The following is a 14,406-nucleotide window of genomic DNA, read 5'->3' as shown; positions in this document are numbered from 1 at the left end:
TTCTGTTATATTAAAGCTTTCCTTCATATATTAAAGTTCGTGTTAAAATGTTGCTCTTAAGTCATGAAGATTTCTGCGAAAGAGTTCCAAGATATATTGTTAAGTGAAAACAGCAAAATACAGAACAATGTATATGGTTGTTTGATTTGCTTATATTTACTTGTAAGTGCATAAGGAAATTCTGGATAAGTAAAAGTTACTTACAGTGAGTGGGTCATGTGGGAACTAGGAGATGGCTAGATACCAGTGGGAGGGATTTTTGTTTGTTTTCTATTTTAAATTGTGGTAAAATATGCACAATGTAAAATTTACAGACTTAAGCATTTTTTAATTAGCATTAAGTATATTCACGTTATTATGTAACCAATCTCTAGAACTCTTTTCATCTTGAGGAACTAAAACTGTATATGCATTAAACAGCAACTCTCCATTCCCTTCTCTTCCTAGTGCCTGGCAACCTCTATATTCTACTTTCTGTCTCTATGGATTTGACTTAACACTAGGCTAGGTACCTCAAAGGAGTGAAATCGTATAGTAGTGTTTCTTTTTGTGACTCACTTATTTCACTAAGCATAATGTCCTCAAGGTTCATCTATGTTGTAGCACGTGTTAGAATTTCCTTCCTTTTTAAGCTGTATAATTCAGGCATACCTTGGAGATATTGTGGACTCAGTTCCAAACCACTGCAATGAAGCAAATACTGCAATGAAGCAAATATCGTAATAAAGCAAATCACAAAATTTTTGGTATCCTAGTGCATATAAAAGTTATGTTTATACTATATTGTAGTCTACTAAGTGTGCAATAATGACATTATGTCTTAAAAGACTATGTATATGCTTTAGTTTTAAAATATACTTTATTGCTTAATGCTGACACAGAGATGTGAAGTGAGCACATGCTGTTGGAAAAATGATGCTGATAGACTTGTTCTATGCAGGGTTGCCCCGAACCTTCAATTTGTAAAAATCACAGTATCTGAGAAGCACAGTAAAGCAAAGCACAAAAAAATGAGGCATGCCCGTGTTCTTATTATATGAATGTGGTTTGTGGCACCCAAAACAATTGCAATAGTAACATCAAAGATCACTGACCATAGATCACCATAAAAGAATGATAATGAAAAATATTGAAATATTGCAAGAATTGCTGAAGCTCATAAGCTTTACTGAATTTTTGATATTGAATTTTTACAAATTGAAGGTTTTTGACAACACTGCACTGAGCAAGTCTATTGGCACCATTTTTCCAACAGCATATATACTCACTTTGTGTCTTTATGTCACATTTTGGTAATTCTTAACAATATTTCAAAACTTTTATGTTGTTACTATATCTGTAATGGTGATCTGTGATCAGTGATCATTAATGTAATTGTTTTGGGGTGCCATGAACCTTACCTATATAAGACAACAAACTTAATTGATAAATGTGTATGTTCTGACTGCTCTACCAGCTGGCCATTCCCATCTGTCTCCTTTCCTTGGGCTTTCCTGCTCCTTGAGGCACAACAGTGTTGAAATTAGGCCAGTTAATAACCCTACAATGGCCTCTAAGTATATAAGTGAAAAGAAGAGTCACACATCTCTCACTTTAAATCAAAAGCTAGAAAGGATTATGCTTAGTGAAGAAGGCATGTCAAAAGCCGAGATAGACTGAAAGCAAGGCTTCTTGTGCCAGTTATCCAAGTTGTTAATGCAATTTGAAGGAAATTAAAAGTGCTGCTCTGGTGAATACATGAATGGTAAGAAAGTGAAAAACAGCCTTATTGCTGATATGGAGAAAATTTTAGTAGTCTGAATAGAAAATCAAACGCGCCACAACATTAGGATTAGCCAAAGTCTAATCCAGACCAAGATTCTAACTCTCTCCAAGTCTCTGAAGGCTGAGAGAGGTAAGGAAGCTGCAGAAGAAAAGCTTGAAGCTAGCAAAGATTAGTTCATGAAGTTTAAGGAAAGAAGCCATCTCCATAACATAAAAGTCCTGATGTAACTTGTACAGCAAGTTATCTAGCATGTCTAGCTGAGGTAATTAATGAAAGTGGGTACACTAAACAACAGATTTTCAATGTAAACAAAACAGCTTTCTATTGGAAGGAAATGTCCTCTACAACTTTTCTTTTATAGCTAAGAGAAGTAGTCAATGCCTGACTTCAAAGGACAGGCTGACTGTCTTTTAGGGTCTAATGCATCTAGTGACTTTAGGTTAAAGCCAGTGCTTGTTTACCATTCTGAAAATGCCAGGGCCCTCAGGAATTATGCTAAATCTACTCTGCCTTTGTTCTATAAATGGAACAACAAAGCCTGGATGACAGCTCATCTGTTTGCAGCATGGCATACTGAATACATTAATATGGGCTTAAGCCCACTGTTGAGACCCACTGCTGAGTAAAAAGATTGCTTTCAAAATATTGCTGCTTATTGACAATGCACTTGTTCACATCAGAGCTCAGATGGAGATATACATGGAGATTAATGTTTTCATGCCTGCTATTACAATATCCATTCTGCTGCCTTAGGAATAAGGAGTAATTTTGACTTTCAAGTTTTATTATTTAAGAAATACATTTCATAAGACTGTAGTTACCATATATAGTGATTCCTCTGATGGTTCTGGGCAAAGTAAATTGAAAACCTTCAAAGAATTCACCATTCCAGTTACTAAGAACATTTGTGAAGTGAGAGGATTGCTTGAAGCCAGGAGTTTGAGACCAACCTGGGCAACATAGTGAGACACTGTCTCTACAAAAAATAATTTTAATATGCCAGGTGTGGTTGCACATGCTACTTGGGAGGCTTAGGCAAGAGGATTGCTTGAGCTTAGGAGTTGAAGGTTTACAGTGAGCTATGATCATACTAGTACACTCCAGCCTGGGTGACAGAGCAAGACCCTGTCTTTGATTCGTGGGAGGAAGTCAAAATATCAACAATAACAGTTTAGAAGAATTTTATTCCAACCTTCATGGAAGACTGAGGGGCTCAAGACTTCATTCGAAGAACTTAACTATAGATATGGTGGAAATAACAAGAGAACTAGAACTAAAGCCTGAAAATGTGACTGAATTGCTGCAATCTTACGATAAAAAATACCCCTCATCCAGTCCCAGGACATCTCAAAGCTCTGCAGAAAGAACTTGAGCAATTTGCCAAGCTCCTGAAGCAGAAGAGGATCACCCTGGGATATGCACAGGCCTGTGTGGGGCTTACCCTGGGGGTTCTATTTGGGTAGGTGTTCAGCCCAACAACCATCTGCCTCTTTGAGGCTCAGCAGCTTAGCTTCAAGAACATGAGTAAGTGGCGGCCCTTGCTGCAGAAGTGGGTGGAGGAAGCTGACAACAATGAAAATATTCAGGAGATGCAAAGCAGAAACTCTCGTGCAGGCCTGAAATAGAAAGCGAACCAGTATTGAGAACCTGGAGAATTTGTTCCTGCAGCGCCCGGAACCCACACTGCAGCAGATCAGTCACATCGCCCAGCAGCTTGGGCTCTAGAAGGATGTGATCTGAGTGTGGTTCTGTAACTGGTGCCAGAAGGGCAAGTGATCAAGCAGTGATTATGCACCATGAGAGGATTTTGAGGCTGCTGGGTCTCCTTTCTCAGGGGCATCAGTGTCCTTTCCTCTGGCCTCAGGGCCCCATTTTGATACCCCAGGCTATGGGAGCCCTCATTGCACTGCACTGCACTGTATTCCTCATTCCCTTTCCTTGAGGGGGAAGCCTTTCCCCCTGTTTCCATTGCCACTCTGGGCTCTCCCATGCATTCAAACTGAGGTGCTTGCCCTTCTAGGAATGGGGTACAGGGAGACGGGGGAAGTTAGGGAAAGAGAACCCGGAGTCTGGGCAAGGACTTTTGGGATTAAGTTCTTCATTCAGTAAGGAGGGAATTGGGAACATAAAGGGTGGGGGCTGGGGAGTTTGGGGCAACTGGTTGGAGGGAAGGTGAAATTCAATGATGCTCTTGATTTTAATCTCCATATCATGTATCACTTTTTTCTTAAAGAAGCCTGGGATACAGTAGGTAGAGAGAGAAAAAAAAGAAAAATACTCCTCATCCATTTGTGTTTTATGGATGAGCAAAGAACGTGTTTTCTTGAGATGGAACCTACTGCTGGTGAAGATGCTATGAACATTATAGAAATGACAACAAAGTATTTAGAATATTCCATAAACTTAGTTGACAAATCTGCAGCAGGGGTTGAGAGGCTTGACTTTACTTTTGAAAGCAGTTCCATGGGTAAAATGCTATCACACAGCATCTGCTGGTATAGAGAAATCTTTTATGAAAAGAAGTCAATCAGTGTAGCAAACTTTGTTGCTGTGTTAAGAAGTCAATCAATGTAGCAAACTTTGTTGCTGTCTTAAGAAATTGCCACAGCTACCCCAGCCTTCAGCAGTCAACACCGTGATCAACACTGACACCATCAACATTGACACTGAGGCGAGACCCTCCATCAACAAAAAGATGAAGACTTGCTGAGGCTCAATTGATTATTAGCATTTTTTAGCAATAAAGTGATTTTAAATTAAGGTATATGGATTTTTTTTTTAAGATACAATGCTATTGCACACTTAATAGACTACAGTATATTGGCCTGGGCACAGTGGCTCATGCCTGTAATACCAGTGCTTTGGAAAGCCAAGGCAAGAGAATCACTTGAGGCCAGGAGTTTGGGACCAGCTGAGGCCACATAGACCCTCGTCTCTATCAAAGAAAAAAAAAGAAAAACCAACTGTGTCCGTGGACTATGGTATCATGTAAACATCCTTTTTTTCTTTTTTCTTTTTTTTTTAATGAGACAGAGTCTTGCTCTGTTACCCAGGCTGGAAGTGCAGTGGTGCAATCTCGGTTTACTGCAACCTCCACCTCATGGATTCAAGTGATTCTCATGGCTTAGTCACCCTAATAGCTAGGATTTCAGGTACGTACCACCACATCTGGCTACATTTTTTAGTATTTTTAGTAGAGACAGGGTTTCAACATGTTGGCCAGTCTGGTCTCAAACTTCTGGCCTTATGTGATCTGCCCACCTTGGCCTCCTAAAGTGCTGGGATTACAAGCGTGAACCACTGCACCCAGCTTAGTATAAACATACTTTTATGTGCACTATGAAACCAAAAATTTGTGTGACTTGCATTATTGCGATATTTGCTTTATTGCAGTTGTCTGGAACTAAACCCTGAATACCTTTGAGGTATGCTTATACCACATTTGGTTTATCTATTCATATGTCAGTGGACAATTGGGTTGTTTCCACCTTTTGGCTGTTGTGAATAGTGCTGCTATGGATATAGGTGTACAGGTGTCTCTTTGAGATCCTGCTTTCAGTTCTTTTTGGTATGTACAGGAGGTAATTATTTTCTATTTTTTAAGAATTTGAACTCTTCAAATCTACTGCTTATTAAAAATATTTAAAAATTTTGACCCAGAAGTGGACTCAGCACATAAGGACCGTTTTCCACATTCATATGATTACATCTCCAACCAGTCAGCAGCACCCATTCTCCTGCCTGCCAAACTGTCCTTGAAAAACCCTAGCCTCCAAATTTCTGGGGGGACTGATTTGAGTAATAAAACTCAAGTCTCCTATTTAAAAACAACAAAAAATTTTTTAACTAGAAGGGAAGCTGCTGCCCTATAGGCAGAAGACCCAGGCCTAACAGGAGTTATCACTTGCTGAATAAAGAGCCCTTGGGCTTTGAATAAACATCAACAATAGACAGGAATTAGTCTCCACATGCCTTGGGTGAGACCCAGTACTGTCAGGCGTGAGCCAGCACAGTCTTAGCAGTGGTGGCCATGAGAGTGCTTGCATCACCTCTACCCCAACTCTTAAGAATCTCAGCACAGAGAGAGAGAGAGAGAGAGGGAAACTTCATTTGTTTGAGGGAGAGTAAGGGAGAAGAATAAGAGATTCTGCCTAGTAATCCAGGGAATTCTCTGAGATCTTACCCAGGTTCACCAAGGCAATACCTCTATGAGTTGGCAAGAGTCACAGTTTTGCTGGGCGTGGTGGTGTGTACATGTAGTCCCACCTACTTAGGAAGCTGAGACAGGAGGATCACTTGGACTCAGGAGCTCTGGGCTGTAATGTGCTCTGCTGATTGGGTGTTCAAACTAAGTTTGACATTAATATAGTGACTTCCTGGGAGTGGGGGGCCACCAGGTTGCCTAAGGAGGGGTGAACTGGCTCAGGTTGGAAATGGAGCAGGTCAAAACTCCCATGCTGATCAGTAGTGGGATTGTGCCTGTGAATAGCCACTGCACTCCAGCCTGGGCAACCATAGTGAGACTCTGTCTCTTTAAAAAAAAAAATTTGTGTTACTGGGCTTGGAGTGTTCACTAATGCAGATGGCTGCAGTGACTGAAGAATTGAGATAGTTACACTCAATTCCTTTTGAATACTTGGAATGCCTTCCCAAGAAGTTCAGATACAAACAAGTACAGACTGCAAAGAATAGAATAAATACCTAACTCTTCAATGCTTAGACATCGACAAAAATTTAGAAGCATCAAGACGATCCAGGAAAACATGACCTCACCAAACCAATGAAATAAGGCACTAGTGACCAAACATGAAGAGACAAAGCTATGTGACTTTTCAGAGATTCAGAACAGCTGTTTTGAGAAATCTCAACTAAACTGAAGATAAACAGAGAAGAAGTTCAGAATCCTATCAGATAAATTTAACAGAGATTGAAACAATGGTAAAATATCAAAGAGAAATTCTGGAGTTAGAAATTTAATTGACAACCTGGAGAATGCATCAGAGGCTCTCAACAGCAGAATTGATCAAGCAGAAGAAAGAATTAGCATGAAGACATGCTATATGAAAATATACAGAGTTGACAAAAGACATGAGTGAAATACTCCCACAGGATCTAGAAAATAGCCTCAAAAGGGCAATTCTAAGGGTTACTGGCCTTAAAGAGGAGGTAGAAGGAGAGATAGGGATAGAAAGTTTATTTAAAAGCTAATAATTAGACCTTTTCAATCCTAAAGAGAAATCAGTATTCAAGTGCAAGGTTATAGAACACCAAGCGGATTTAACCCAAATAAGACTATCTCAAGACATTTGATAATCAAACTAAAACTCCCAAAGGTCAGGGATAAGGAAAGGATCTCAAAAGCAGCAAGAGAAAAGAAACAGCATACAATAGGGCTCTAGTACATCTAGCAGCAGACTTCTCAGTGGAAACCTTACAGAATAGGAGAGAATGGCATGACATACTTAAAGTGCTAAAGGAAAATAACGTTTATCCCAGAATATTATATCCAGTGAAAATATCCTTCAGATGTGAAGGAGAGTAAAGACTATCCCAGACAAACAAAAACTGAGGGGCGGCCGGGCATGGTGGCTCATGCCTATAATCACAGCACTTTGGGAGGCTGAGGCAGGCAGATCACCTGAGGTCAGGAATTCGAGACCAGCCTGGCCAACATGGTGAAACCCCGTCTCTACTAAAAATAAAAATAAAAAAATTAGCTGGGCATGGTGGCTGTAATCCCAGCTACTCAGGAGGCTGAGGCAGGAGAATCGCTTGAACCTGGGAGATGGAGGGGGTTCCATCAACAGCAGACCTGTTCTATAAGAAATGCTAAAGGGAGTTTTTCATTGTGAAGGAAAGGGACATTAATGAACAATAACAAATCAACTGAAGATACAAAACTCACTGGTAATAGTACACAGACAAATATAAAATATTATAACACTAGTCGTGGTGTACAAACTACTCATCTTGAGTAAGAAGACTAAAATATCAGATCAAAAATAACTACAGCAACTTGTAAAGACATATACAGTATAATAAGATATAAATAGGTGTAACAAAATTAAAGAGCAGGGGAAAAGATGATGAAGTTTAAAGTTTTTATCAGTTTTCTCTTTGCTTATTTGTTTTTGTAATGAGAGTAAACTTGTCATCAGTTAAGATGTTATTTGCAAGCCTGGTAACCTCAGATCAGATCAGAAAACAGGAGGCAAGAGGATTGCTTGAACCCAGGAGTTTGAGACCAACCTAGGCAACATAGTGATACCCCATTTCTATAAAATATAAAAATTATGCTGGCATCGTGGCACATGCCCATAGTCCTGGTTATTTGGGAGGCTGAGGTAGGAGGATTGTTTGATCCAGGAGGTTGAGGCTGCAGTGAGCCATGATTGTGCCACTGCACTTCAGTGTGGGCAATAGAGCAAGACCATGTCTCAAAAAACAAAATTAATAGATGCATAGAAAATTTAAAAAAAAAAAAGGAAATTAAAACATTCCAGCAGAGAAAGTCACATTCACAAAAAGGAAGATAAGAAAGAAGGAAAGAAGGAAGAGAAGACCATAAAACAAGAAAGCAAATTTTACAATGTCAGGAATAAGTCCTTATTAACAATAACATTTAGTAAACGGACTAAACTGCCCAGTCAAAAGACACTGAGTGACTGGCTGGATGAAAAAATAAGACCCAGTGATCTGCTCCCTGCAAAGAAACACACTTCACCTATAAAGAAACATACACTGAAAATAAAGGAATGGAAAAAGATATTCCATGCAAATGGAAACCAAAAAGAGGAGTAGCTATACTTATATCAGACAAAACAGATTTCAAGACAAAAAGTATAAGAAGATATAGAAGGTCATTGTATAATGATAAAAGGATTAGTTCAACAAGAGGATATAACAGGTATAAATATATGTGCACCCAACACTAGAAAACCCAGATATACAAAGCATATTAGAGCTAACAAGAGAAACAGACCCTAATAAAATTACAGCATAATATTGGCATAAAAACAGATACATGGACCAATGGAACAGAACAGAGAACTCAGAAATAAATTCACATATGTACAGTGAATTCATTTTGGACAAGGGCGCCAAGGACATACATTGGAAAAAGGATATTCTTTTCAATAAATGGTACTGGGAAACCTGGATATCCATATGCAGAAGAATGAAACTAGACCCCTCATATGGTTAGGCTTTGTGTCCCCCCCCAAATCTCATCTTGAATTATAATCCCCATAATCCCCATGTATCAACGGAGAGACCGGGTGGAGGTAATTGAATCATGGAAGCGGTTTCCTCCATGCTGTTCTTGAGATAATGAGTGAGTTCTCACAGGATCTGATTGTTTTATAAGGGGCTCTACCCCAGTTTGCTCGACACCTGTCCTTCCTGCCACCTTGTGAAGAAGGTGCTTTGCTTCCTCTTCGCCTTCTGCCATGATTGTAAGTCTCCTGAGGCCTCCCCAGCTATGCTGAACTGTGAGTGAATTAAACCTCTTTTCTTTATAAATTACCCAGTCTCAGGCAGTTATTTATAGCAGCATGAAAACAGATGAATATACCCGTATCTCTCACTATATACAAAAAGCATGTACAAATGGAATAAAAACTTAAATCTAAGACCTGAAACTATTATAAGAAAGCTGAGGAAACTCTCTAGTACATTGGTCTGGGCAAAAATTTCTTGAGTGATACTCCGCAAGCACAGGCAACCAAAGCAAAAGTGGGCAAATGAGATCACATCAAGTTAAAAAGCTTCTACACAGCATAGGGAACAATAAAGTGAAGAAACAACTCACAGAATGGGAGAAAATATTTGCAAACTACCCATCTGATAAGGAATTGATAACCATAATATATAAAGAGCTGAAACAACTCTATAGGAAAAATCTAATAATCTCTTTAAAAAATGAGCAAAAGATCTGAATAGGCATTTCTCAAAAGAAGGTATACAAATGGCTAACAAGTATATGAAAGGTACTCAGCATCATTAGAGAAATGCAAATCAAAACTAAAATGAGGTATTATCTCACTCTGGTTAAAATGGCTTTTGTCTAAAAGATGGGCAATAACAAATGCTGGCAAGGATATGGAGAAAAGGGAACCCTTGTACATAGTTGGTAGGAATGTAAATTAGTACTGCCACTATGGAGAACACTATGGAGATTCCTTAAAAAGACTAAAAATAGAACTACCATATGATCCATTGCTGGGTATATACCCAAAAGAAAGGAAATCTGTACATCACAGAGGTGTTTGCACTCCCATGTTTATTGCAGTGCTATTCACAATAGCCAGGATTTGGAATCAATTTGAGCGTTCATCAACAGACATGGATAAAGAAAATGTGGTGTATATATACACAATGGAATACTATTCAGCCATAAAAAAGAATGAGATCCTGTCTTTTGCAACAATATGAGAACTGGAGGACAGTATGTTAAGTGAAATAGCCAGCACAGAAAGACAGTCACATGTTCTCACTTGGTGGTGGAAACTAAAAATTTAAACAATTGTACTCACAGAGATAGAAGATAGAATGATGGTTACCAGAGGCTGGAAAGGATAGTGGTGTAAGGGGAGAAAATAAGGGTAGTTAATAAGTACAAAGATGTAGTTAATAAAATTAATAAGGCCTAGTATTTCATAGCACAACACAGTGACTACAGTCGAGAATAATTTATTGTACATTTAAAAATAACTAAATGTATTATTGGAACATTTGTAACACTAAAGAAATGATAAGTGCTTGAGGGGATGGATACTCCATTAATTCTCATGTGATTTTTACACATTGTATGCCTGTATCAAAATGTCTCATGTATCCCATAAATATATATACCTCCTGTGTACTCATTAAAATAAGGCCAGGCGTAGTGGATCAGGCCTGTAATCCCAGCACGTTGGGAGGCCAACGTGTGTGGATCACTTGAGGTCAGGAGTTTGAAACCAGCCTGGCCAACTTGGTGAAACTCCGTCTAAAATACAAAAAATACAAAAAATTAGCTGGGTGTGGTGGCAGACACCTGTAGTCCAAGCTACTCAGGAGGCTGAGACAGGAGAATCACTTGAACCCAGGAGGCAGAGGTTGCAGTGAGCCGAGATTGCACTACTGCACTCCAGCCTTGGCAACAGAGTGAGACTCCCATCTCAAAAAAACAAAACAAAACAAAAAAAATTTAAAAAAATTAAACATTTTAAATTTGCCTTTTATATCCTTGCTGCTTTAGCCAAACTTGTATATGCCTATTTTTTAATCTATTATTCTTGCAACTCTGATTATTTTTTCATTGATGTTAATTTGCTGCTTAAATAGTTGGAAATATTTGAATGCTGTTTTCTCATTCATTTTTTTGACAACCTGAAACCAGATGTCCTTCTTTTTATATATATATATATTTTTGCTCTCCCAAATTTCCTCAGAATTGTCTTCTCATTTATCTGTTGATGGAAACCAGAATCCTGATTTTCTATAAAGTGATGCGAAAATTGAGTCACATGTGTGTGTTAGTAGATTTTATCTATTCACAGTGACGAGGATACTATGAAGGTTGACATTTGTAAAGGTCCAGTGCTTTTTATTGTAAATAATCTTGATGATTTTTTTATAATTAAAAAGATTTTTCAGTTATGCTAATATTTAACAAAGGTCACCATTACTTAGGAATGCATTTTGGCACCTTGGAAACTGCAGACCTTGAGATTATTTGCATTAGAATGGGGAAGGAGTTGATGTTTTAAAATCAGTCGTTTTTGCTGCAGTTTAGTTTCATCAAAAAATTGTGATACATTGTAGCCAAAAGGTGGAAACAACCCATGTCCATCAGTAGATGAATGAATGAAAAAAATCATATATGTCTATAGCGGAATGGTATTCAGCCATATAAAGGAATGAAATTCTCATACATTATGCAACATGTATGAATCTGGAGAACATTATGTGGGGTGAAAGACAGACACAGAAGGACAAATATCATATGAGTCTACTGATAAGAGGTACCTAGAACAACCAAATTCATAGACAGAAATAGTGGTTACCAGTTCCTAGAGGGAGGAGGGAATGGAGAGTTATTGTTTAATGGGTTTCTGTTTTAGAAGATGAAGTTCTAGAAATGATTAGTGGTGATAGTTGCACAACATTGTGAATATACTTGCTACCACTGAATTGTGCAGTTAAAATGGTTAAAATTGTAAATTTTATGTATATTTTATGATACATTGTGTAAAAATTGATCATCTTTTTGCACTGTACTCAAGCTGTATAGGATAAAAACTAGTTACATATGAATTTAATTTACCAATTCTAGCCCTTCCAGAGGTTAAACTCATGGCCCCCAGCATGAATTACATTTTAATCATAAACTATCTTTGTGGGCAATGCCATGGGTAAACAAGCGGACTTTTTAATTTTTTTAAATACAAGGTCTCACTCTGTTGCCCAGGCTAGAGTGCTGTGACATGATCACAGCTCACTGCAACCTCAACCTCCCAGGCTCAAGCAGTCCTTTCACCTCAGCCTCCTAAGTAGCTGGGACTACAGGTGCTTGCCACCACACCCAGCTAATTTTTAAATTTTTTTGTAGAGACGGGGTCTCACTATGTTGCCCAGGCTAGTGTTGAACTCCTGGATTCAAGTGATCCTCCTGCCTTGGCGTCCCAAAGTGCTGGGATTACACGTATGGGATTACACTGCACCCAGCTGACAAGAGGACATTCTTAATAGCCACAATATTCCTTTGGTTTAGAGATGATTATCTCCCTGGAGCCAGGAAGGGGGCACACCTTTCTTTAAAATGTATAAAGTTTAAACAACTATATTAGTTTGCTTGAGTTGCTTGTAACAAACTACCACAAACTCAGTGGCTTGAACAATACAAATTTATTGGCTCACTATTCTGCAGACTAGAAGTCCGAATTTAGAGTTGCTTCCTTCTGAAGGCTATAAGAAGAATCTGTTACATGTGTCTTTCCTAGTTTCTGGTGGTTTGCTGTCAATCTTTGGCATTCCTTGGCTTGTAGACCTTGGCCTTCTTTGTGTATGTTTCTGTGTCCAAATTCCCCCTTTTATAAGGACACAAATTATATTGGGTTATGGACCTACCCTACTCCATTATGACCTTAACTAATTACATCTGCAGTGACCTTATTTCCAAATAAGATCATATTCTGAGATATTAGGGATTAGGATTTCAACATACAATATTTTTTTCTTCTTTCTTTTTCCTTTTTTTTTTTTTTTTTGAGACAGGGTCTGGCTCTGTTGCCCAGGCTGGAGTGCAGTGGCATGACCTTGGCTCACTGCAGCCTCCACCTCCCAGGCTCAAGCGATCCTCCCACCTCAGCCTCCTGAGTAGCTGGGACTACAGGTGCATGCCACCACACCCAATTAACTTTTTGTATTTTTTGTAGAGATGGGGTTTTACCATGTTGCCCAGCATGTTCTCCAATTTCTGAGCTCAAGCAATCTGCCTACCTGGGCTTCCAAAGTGCTGGGATTACAGGCATGAGCCACTGTGCCTCGTCCAATATGCAAAGTTTTAGGAGACCCGGTTCAATCCATAGCAATACCCCAGACCTGCTGAGCTAACCTTTACTGCACAGAGGGTATCCTCAGCATCACCCCTGTTAGTACAGGCAAACTTTGTTCCTTCAGATGACTTATTGGCTGGTGTGATAGCTTCCACCTGTAACCCCAGCACTTTGAGAGGCTGAGGCAGAAGGATTGCCTGAGGTTAGGAGTCCAAGACCAGTCTGGGCAACATAGCGAGATCCTGTCTCTATAAAAGAAAAAAAAGTGACTTGTCATACCTGATTAAGTAACCATCATTCTCAAATATAACACTTCAGATAAGTCTTTGGTTGCATAATAGATTTTTTTCAGTTATATTCTAGTAGGAAAGGGAACATATTCTTATTGAACCTTTGTAAATAATTATATTACTAATAAAGGAAGGGAGACTCAGTAAGAGATGAAATTCTGGGCATCAGTGAGAATCAGGTATCATTTTTAATTAGTTCCTTTTAGTTTACCAAAGCAGAGTTTATGAAATTGTGGATTAGATAACTTTAGAAAGGAAAAATAAGCACAAAATCAAAATTAAACATTCAAACATGTAACCATAATAAAATTTTCTTCATCAATGCATTCTTTCTTATGTAATGAATTCTTATTCTGCTGGACCTTGGGTTAGCAGTTTCATGAAATGTCTGCTTCTCAACTAACAAAAAAGATTATGAGAAATCCTAATGCACTTCACTGCTACATTTTGAAAGTTACGTTAAGAGAGATCTCTTCAGAACCCAATACCTAAGTGTCTTTTCTTTGATATATACATTGTTTCACACACCTGATGGAATCCTTTTAACAAGGCTCTGAAACTCCATTGTTGAAAACACAAACTGGCCTGTAGCTTGTAGGAGAGTCTTTGGGCAAGCATCAGAGCAGACAAAAACTACTAATAGGTAATAGAGGCTTAAAATAACTGTGGCTAGTTTGTTACTGATAATTATCAAATGATATGATCTGATGAAGATTCATAGTAAGAATAATAATGTTTCCAAAGATGATGATTAGGCCTATTTTCAAGGAACTCAGTGACTCTTACGTCTGATATGTAAATATAGCTGAAT

At 38.6% G+C, this 14,406-nt stretch overlaps 1 protein-coding gene and 1 pseudogene across 11 annotated transcripts in view; both read left to right on the top strand.

Moving 5' to 3' along the window:
* Positions 1–14,406, top strand: part of LOC105466126 (HECT and RLD domain containing E3 ubiquitin protein ligase 4) — a 153,895-nt gene that overhangs the window by 57,788 nt on the left and 81,701 nt on the right. The gene's annotated exons all lie outside the window — the stretch shown is intronic.
* On the top strand, positions 6–4,791 carry LOC139356249 (POU domain, class 5, transcription factor 1-like; annotated as a pseudogene).

Source organism: Macaca nemestrina, chromosome 9 (assembly GCF_043159975.1).
Source record: "Macaca nemestrina isolate mMacNem1 chromosome 9, mMacNem.hap1, whole genome shotgun sequence".
Taxonomy (NCBI): domain Eukaryota; kingdom Metazoa; phylum Chordata; class Mammalia; order Primates; family Cercopithecidae; genus Macaca; species Macaca nemestrina.
The sequence above is the reverse complement of the archived record's forward strand: the minus strand, read 5'-3'. Positions and strand labels throughout refer to the sequence as shown.